Source organism: Rattus norvegicus, chromosome 17, assembly GCF_021556685.1.
Source record: "Rattus norvegicus strain SHRSP/BbbUtx chromosome 17, alternate assembly SHRSP_T2T, whole genome shotgun sequence".
Lineage (NCBI taxonomy): Eukaryota > Metazoa > Chordata > Mammalia > Rodentia > Muridae > Rattus > Rattus norvegicus.
Window position 1 is genome coordinate 64,665,001 of NC_141550.1, and position 8,114 is coordinate 64,673,114.

The window sequence follows — 8,114 nt, forward strand, 5'->3', positions numbered from 1 at the left end:
GAATGCGGCAGTCTTTGCCTCTTTGCCATCCATACATCTGAGAGAGGATTAATAGCCAGAATACACAAAGAATTCAAGACACAGGGTCAAGAAAACAAGAGCCTAATTTAAAGAACGGGCTAAAGAACTCTGAACAGAGTTCTCAAAAGAAGCTATAGAAAAATGGCTATGAAATACCTCAAAAAGTCTCCAACATCCTTACCTGCTAAAGTTTCATCCTACCCCACTCTTAATGGCTAAGGTAAGGGAAAAAAAAACCCTGAAAACAATGCTGGCAGGATATGGGGAGATGGGAGCCACATTCATTGTTGGTAGCACTGGTCCAGTCAATATAGAAATCATTATGGTCCATTCTAAAAGGCTAAAGGTAGAGATACCATATGACCTAGCTATGCCAAGTAAAGCGCTAGTATATGCCCAGCACTTGGTAGGCTGCTGCAGGGGGATTACTATGAGCTTGAGGCTATGATGGGCTACTACAACTAAAATCTAAACTAAAACAAACAGAGGGAGAACTGGCCCATGCCAACTAACCAGAACATAGTAAGGGCCAGCACAAACACCTGCCATCACCTCTGCCTCCATAGCTCTGCCTTCCTGGATCTCTCTCTCTCTCTCTTCTATGGCAACTCCTTTGCTACCAGCACCCACCTCAGTGGCCCACAGTACTTGATGGAGAGATCCTTCCTGGGCAACTAGAAAGTGTGAACAGGGCAGATTGGGTAAAGTTGCATCCTCTGGGATAGACTGACCATACTATCTACCTCTAGGAAATGCCTAAGTCTATTCTGCTCTCTAAGAGGCAGGAGCTCAGATTTGTGTTCCCAAATTACTCCTGTGGTGGTTAATCGGGTTTGCCAATCTGATTGAAGAGACACAACACCCATGGATGAGAATTTCTAGGAAGGACTATCCTGGCAAGGGTGGGGAGGAAGATCTTCTCCCAGAGCAGTGGGCAAGACCTTCTAGGCAGCAGTCTACCTGTAAGGAGGTTTGAGGAAAAAGCTACCACTTCTACCTGCCCACTTTTGATCTTTCCAGGTGAGTGCATCTACTGTGTTGCCATGGCTGCTGCTGCCCTTTGCTGAGATCTGGACTCAGTTTCTTTGTCCTTTCAATGTAAACGGAAGATCATTGGCTCTCCGGGAACACCCCAGTCTTTAAGTGTCATGCTTGGACTGCTGAGACATCCAGTCTTGGGGGCCTAGGGACCAAACAGCTACTTCATTCTTTGCCCCTCAGCACATAGGCAGCCACTGTTACACCACCCAAATTGTGTTAGATAACCTAATAAATCTCCTTTGTAATAATGTTTATTCTATAGATTCTGTTCCTCTGGAGAACCCTAATTCCCTCCTGCTCGTCTACTAGAAAGAGCATTCAGTGTGTGTCTGAGTCTGTGTGCTCTCTCTCAGTGGTTAGCTCTGCATGGTACCCAGGACCCTGGACAGGCTAGAACAGATGATGGTGTGGAGAGAGGTGCCTCTCCAGTCCTCATCCCGAGACACCTATTGCTGAGTAGCAGGGAAATACACACCCACGGTGAGCAGAGCTCTCTGCCACTGAGATGCAAAGACAAATGATTATTCCTGATCCCCAAAAATCGACCAGAGGACACAGTCCAGACAAGGAGACAGGACAGCCAGAGCAAAAAGCACATGGTAAACCACAGGTGGGAGCCAAGAGACTGGAGATAACGTCTCACCCTGCTGTAAATATTTAATAAAATCATACTTAGATTCCTCAACAACCACATGTATAATTTTAATATTATAATCCTTGTTTCTCAGGATGAGGAAGCAAAGAAGTCAAGAACTTTGCCCAGAGTCACATACCTCTTAAGTAGTGATACCATCACAGAAATCAAGGAACTGATGCTCCAGAAGGGGATTTGGAAGGGATGGAGGTCACCGTGGGTGACTTGAGAGTTGAGAATGCTTTTTTGTTTATTCATTTATTTATGACAAACGTTCCACAACTTTTGCTGGTCAGAAACTCTTTGAGACGATGCCTTTGGCTCTTTGTCAGTCAGAGAACAGCATCATTTGACTCGCCCATACTGTGAATGTCCCCGCAGATAGCTTAAGTTTCAAACTGGCCATTAAACCTGACTGTGACCTTGTCAACTTTGGCTATATTCATCAGGATGGCCTTTAGTACCAGTGAAATGGAGCTGCCTTATTTTTTTGGTGGGGAACATTTCTGTGACAAAAACTTGATGGTGTCATTCTGTATGCTGTGGTTGCACCTGCTTTCACAAGTCCAGAAAGATCACAGAAAGGGGAGAGTGATTGTATGTATGTATGCATGTATGTATGTATGTATGTATTTTAAATTATGTATATTTGTATGTATATCTGTGTTGGTTGCACTTCAATGCAGTTTCCGTGGAGATGAGAGGCATTGAATTTCCTGGAGCTAGATTTGCAGGCAGTTGTAAGCTCCCTAGCTTGGATTCTGGGAGTTGAACTTGGGTATTTTATAAGAGCAGCAAGTGCATCTCTCTAGCCCTAAGAATGATTTTAAGGTAGGTGGTGCAGTGGATAAGGTGCTCTGTCGCAGAGCTTGGAAGCCTTGTACGTGACTGTAATGAGTGTGGACTGAAGCTATCACTCCTATGGGGTTTTGAGAATCCCTGAAATGTTGTCCACTGATGGGTGTGCGAGTGAACGATGTATCAGAGCGGACAGAGTCTGACAGACTTGGGCAGAAGGCAGTGTGACCAAGGATAATGTCCCCAGGACGGAGAGGCTTATGAGAGAGTGAGGCGGAGAGGGGGGGAGGACTCCACAGTTTCTAATCTGGTGACAGCGGAAACAGGACACACAGGCAGGCATGGAAGAGTTTGTGCACGAATACATACACAAGCACAAACACACATACGCACATATCTGTGTCTCTGTCCTTGTCTGACACTGTTCAAAAGGAGGAGGAGGGGGAGAGAGGAAGGGAGATGGGGGAGGGAAGTGTAGGAGGGAGGCGGAGGGAGGAGAGAGAGGTATATTGGGGATATGTGCTCTGATTTTAGCACAAACACTGAAGGCAAGTCATGTCTTAAATGCTGAGATTTTGACAAAACTATACAGCCGCAAAGAAAATCAGACACTGGGGCTGTGAGCTGCTAATCCTGGCTATTTAAGCTCCAGTAAAACGCCTTTTGCCTGTCCGTCCAGGCTTTAGGCAATGTACTTTCCCTGTTAATCCTTTGCCACTGTCACATGGGCAGTGATAGTTAGGTCTGTAGTGCTGGACCCTTGCTCAGCAGCCCACCAGGAGCCCCAGGGACACATAGATCAATAACGTTTTCTTCCCTGTTTGCGGGGGTTCACTGCAGCCTGAGTCACCTGGGGATCCTTAATTGTCTAACCCTGGCTGCGTGCCTTGGTCTTTTTTTTTTTTTTTGCCAGTGCTAGCTCCCCAGAGTCTGAACCCTTCTCCCAGTTGTCATATAGCAGAATCGGGCAGAAATTGCTGATTTGGTCCAGTTCTGCTATTGCCTATTAGTCTTCTTCTGGAGTCCACCTCACATCCTGCTGCTGCTTGGTAACCTTTCTTGTGACTTCCGTGAGTGATAGCACCATCCACATTCCCAACCCACATTGAGACAGTTCCGTCTTTTTTGTAAATCACAGCAGCTGCAGTAGGAGAGTCCCTGGAGTGGGTTCTCAGTGGTGGTACAGTAAGTGATAAGGCTATCCTACGACAAGTGATGTGAGAGAGAGAGAGCCCCTCGTTCGAGAGCTATCAAGGACTTCAGAGTTCCCAGACAGCTGGATGTCCCTGAAGCTACCCTGGCTCTGTTGGCCTGACCTCTGCTGAACGAGGGAACACAGAGTGCAGCTTTGAGCTGGGTGCATGGGTCTGGGCAGAGGCCAGAGGGCTACGTTGAGACACCGTTGTGGTGATTTTTTTAAAAAAATATTTTTTAATTTATTTTGTTTATTTTGTATGTGTGAATGCGCCTGTATATGCTTTGGACCGGTACCTAAGACGCAGTGTCTCTGGAGGACAGAAGAGGGCTCTAGATGTTCTGAGGACGGAGTTATAGGCAACTGTAAGCCACGCAGTGGGGTGCTAGGAACAGAACAGGGTCCTCTGCAAGAGTACCTGTTCCTAGCTGCGTAGCTGTTCTTAGCCACAGCGTCCTTGCTGCGACCCTGGTTGTGGGGGTATTTCTTCCTAGGTGCATGCTGTATATGTTTTTGCACACTCAGAGTGATTTCACAGCTCTTTTTAGAGTGCAGACATGCCTTTGGTGGATGATCCTGTTGTTACTATGGGGACCTGCGGGGAGGGGCCTCTTCAGGTCATGGAACCATGAGAGCCTCAGTCAGATGGGTTTAACTGCAGTTACAGTCTACTTCCACTGCAGGGGCTGCCTTTGTCCCGGAATAACACAGGACAGCAGTGGACCTTGGGAACCTGACTAATGGTCTTCAGGCCACCATCAGAAGGCTTTCAGAAAGAGATCACATCGTACTTTGAGTTAATAATGTCTCACTTTTTCAGGAACCGGAGAAAGGGATCACACAGGTTCACTTGGAAAACATTCAACAGTCTTCATTTCAGGCATTGTGGTGGCTAGAGTGGGAGGGAAGACATAGTCCTGGCCCCAAGTGGGTTTTGGTTATGGTAGAAAGTTGTAACACAAAACCAACAGGTCAAGGAACAACCTGGTCATCTGTTCCTAAGAAGGTCCAGGCCCTGAGAGTCAGGAGCTGAATAAGATGCAGAGGGCAAACACAGCAGATCTGGGAAGCCACTGAAGTCTGCTGTCAGTGGAAGCCATGGCTTTGGGCATGGGGGTCTACTTTGGGCCTGACTGTGAGACACATTTTTTTTTTTACCCCTGAATCTCTGATTCCTTCTTCACTAGCTGGAGACATTATCTCTTCAAACAGGAGAAAATGCCATGGCTGAATATTATGGAACTCCAGAACCCACTTATGTCTGTACACAAGGCCAAGGCTAATGACAAGACTCTCCTCCTCCTCCCTGCCCCATCTGACCAACCCCCAGATTCACTAGCATATCCATGCGCTTCTAGAATCTACCACATACCTTACCTTCTTGAGACGCCCTTTCCCATTTCTATTCCAAACCTCAACTGGCTGTAAAGAATGGAGCTTTTGGACACAATGGCTTACTATAATGGAGCTTTTGGACACAGTGGCGTGGATCAGTTTGTCCCTAACAACCATGGGAACCTTGGGGGCTGGGATGGGATTTGGAGGTGAAACATCCTATTGGCCTAAGGTAAGATGCTAGTGATGTCCCACCTACTCCTGAGAGCTTAAACGACAGAAATTAGCTTTCTCATAGATCTGGATGCTGGAAGCCAGATTGTTTCCCTTTGAGGTCCCTCTCTTTGGCATGAGGTTGGTTGCCTTTTGTGTCTTTCCTCAGTCTTCCTCCGGGCCCCCTATATCCTAGTCCCTTCTAAGGACACACACCAGTTACATTGAATGGGGATCACCCTATAGATTCATGTTAACTTTTCTATGGAGACAGGGTCTCACTATGTAGCCCAACTGGCCTCAAACTTGTGGTCTTCCTGCCTCAGCCCAGAGAGCGCTAGGATTACATCACATCCGGTCTCCATTTTTTTTTTTTTTTAAACTAGATTATCTCCATAAAGACCTTGGCTCTAGTCACATCCAGGGCAGCTAGAGTTTGGGGCTTCAGCATGTGTATCTGGGGGAGAGTTTATCCCATAAAATTAGGAAGCCAGCTCAGTCCTTAAAGTGAAAAGAGAAGGAAGGACCTGAGTTCAGATCCTCATACAAACCACCACCCGCATCAAAACCACGTGCGATGATTCATCCCTGGAGCGGTGGGGGAGGGGAGATAGGTGGGCAGACTCATTCTGCTAACCCGGTTGAATTAGTGAGCACCCGGTTCAGTGAGAGACCTTGTCTCAAAATATAAGGGAGGCAGAAAGCCTCAGCTCTACACGAGAAGTCTGTGGTAGGTGATGGCTACTGAGATGTAAGGCACGCGGACGATGCCACCCGACGGGCACGAGACGGGGGAGGTGGAGCCTGCTTAAACCCTCAGAGATCTGAGACAGCAGGAGTGGGGCTGCTCCCTCCCTGCCTCCATGCCTACTTTGAAGGACCTTCAACTAAGGCAGTCAGTAAGTCAGGTAGCACCACACCTGGAATTCTTCCTCAGGCAAATAGAGCATCACCGGCATCTTACCCTCAGCCAATAGGATGTTTCACCCCCCAAATCCCATCCCAGCCCCCAAGGTTCACATGGTCTTTGTCTACCTGGAATAAAGATGCCAAGAACCGCCTGAGACTGGTTGTATTTTTCGAACTGTATGCTTGGGGGAGGGCTCTCTTTCCTGAAGAACACATCCTTGGACCTTGGACCCATTTGCTTGGCCAGGCTCCAACGCCCGGAAGAGGCTCACAGCAGAGCACTGGTTGCTGACATAGCGGCCGCAGCCGCCTCCTCCCTGGACTCAGTACTGCGACCACCTGCCCTGCCCAGTGCTGGCCGCCCACACTCCTCTACTCCTTTTCTAAGAGCTTTAATACTGCCAGCACTCCCGGCTGGATCGAGCCCCGTGGAACCTATTTGTCCTTGACTCGGCTTCATCTTCTTCGGTCTGGCATACAGCAATGCCTGACGCCACAGAGGGAGGAAAAGGGCAGACTCCACGTCATTTTAGACTTTGCCCTGCTTCCCCAAGCTGGTGTACCAGCAGCGCAGTCCAGGCACGCCACCAGGAGAGGCGGAGCACGTAGAACGCTGAGGGAAGGAGAGTCAGTTTGCTACAGTGGTTCATGCGCTAGCAGGTAGTCCTATGCTCACGTGCACTAGCTAGATATGAAGTTAGGATGAAGATGGAAGAAGTCCGGAAGAAGTTGAAGAATGAGGTGAATACGGTCTGAGCACATTGTGTTCATATGTGAAATTTCCAAAAGAATAATAAAACGACGAAGTGAATCAACCTCTGGTCTCCACATATGTGCATGTGACCCCCCCCACACACACACATAGGCGCACGCACACGTGCGCACACACGTGCACACACTCGCGCACACTCACACGCGCACACACGTGCACGCACACGTGCACACTCACACGCGCACACACGTGCGCACGCACACGTGCACACAGTGCACACACTCGCGCACACTCACGTGCACACACACATGTGCACACACATGTGCACACACGTGCACACTCACACGCACACGCACGTGCGCACACTCACACGCACACACATGTGCACACACTCGCGCACACTCACACGCGCACACACGTGCACGCACACGTGCACACTCACGTGCACACACGCGCACACACTCGCGCACACTCACGTGCGCACACACATGTGCACACACATGTGCACACACGTGCACACTCACACGCACACGCACGTGCGCACACTCACACGCACACACATGTGCACACACTCGCGCACACTCACGTGCACACACACATGTGCACACACATGTGCACACACGTGCACACTCACACGCGCGCACACACACGCACACACACATGTGCACACACACACGCACACGCACATGCACATACTTTCTAGCATAAAAAGTTAAGCAGGTGTTAGAACTCCATCTTGTCTGAGTGTGAGGTGGGCTCCGGTTCACCTGTCACAGTTCCTGGTCTCTGCCGACCTTTGCTTTCCCATTTTTCAGAAGTGAGGAGGAAAACTGGATGCTCCCAACAAGACTCTGACTCCAACATTCCTTAGGATCACCAACTCTGAGGTTCATTATGACATCTGTCCCTGATGAACCTAGTCCTCATAAGAAAGGGCTGCCCTCTTTTAGCAAGATAACCCCTCATCTTTCAGACTACTCCCCTGGCTTATTTTGTCTCTATAATTCTCAGCACCAATGTTTCTATTCCGCATTGTACTTCGTTCTGTTTGTATACCACTCTTGCATATTTTATTACTCCCGAGTCTGTACAGCCTTGCCAGTGATTAGTACATAATCTTGAACGAATGACTACAAAACAGAACTGAAAAATATTAGCTAAGCACAGTGGTTCCGACTTGCAGTCCCAGCCCTCAGAAGGCTGAGAAAAATGTATGTGAATCTGAGATTATCCCAGAAGGCATAGTGTAGTGATTA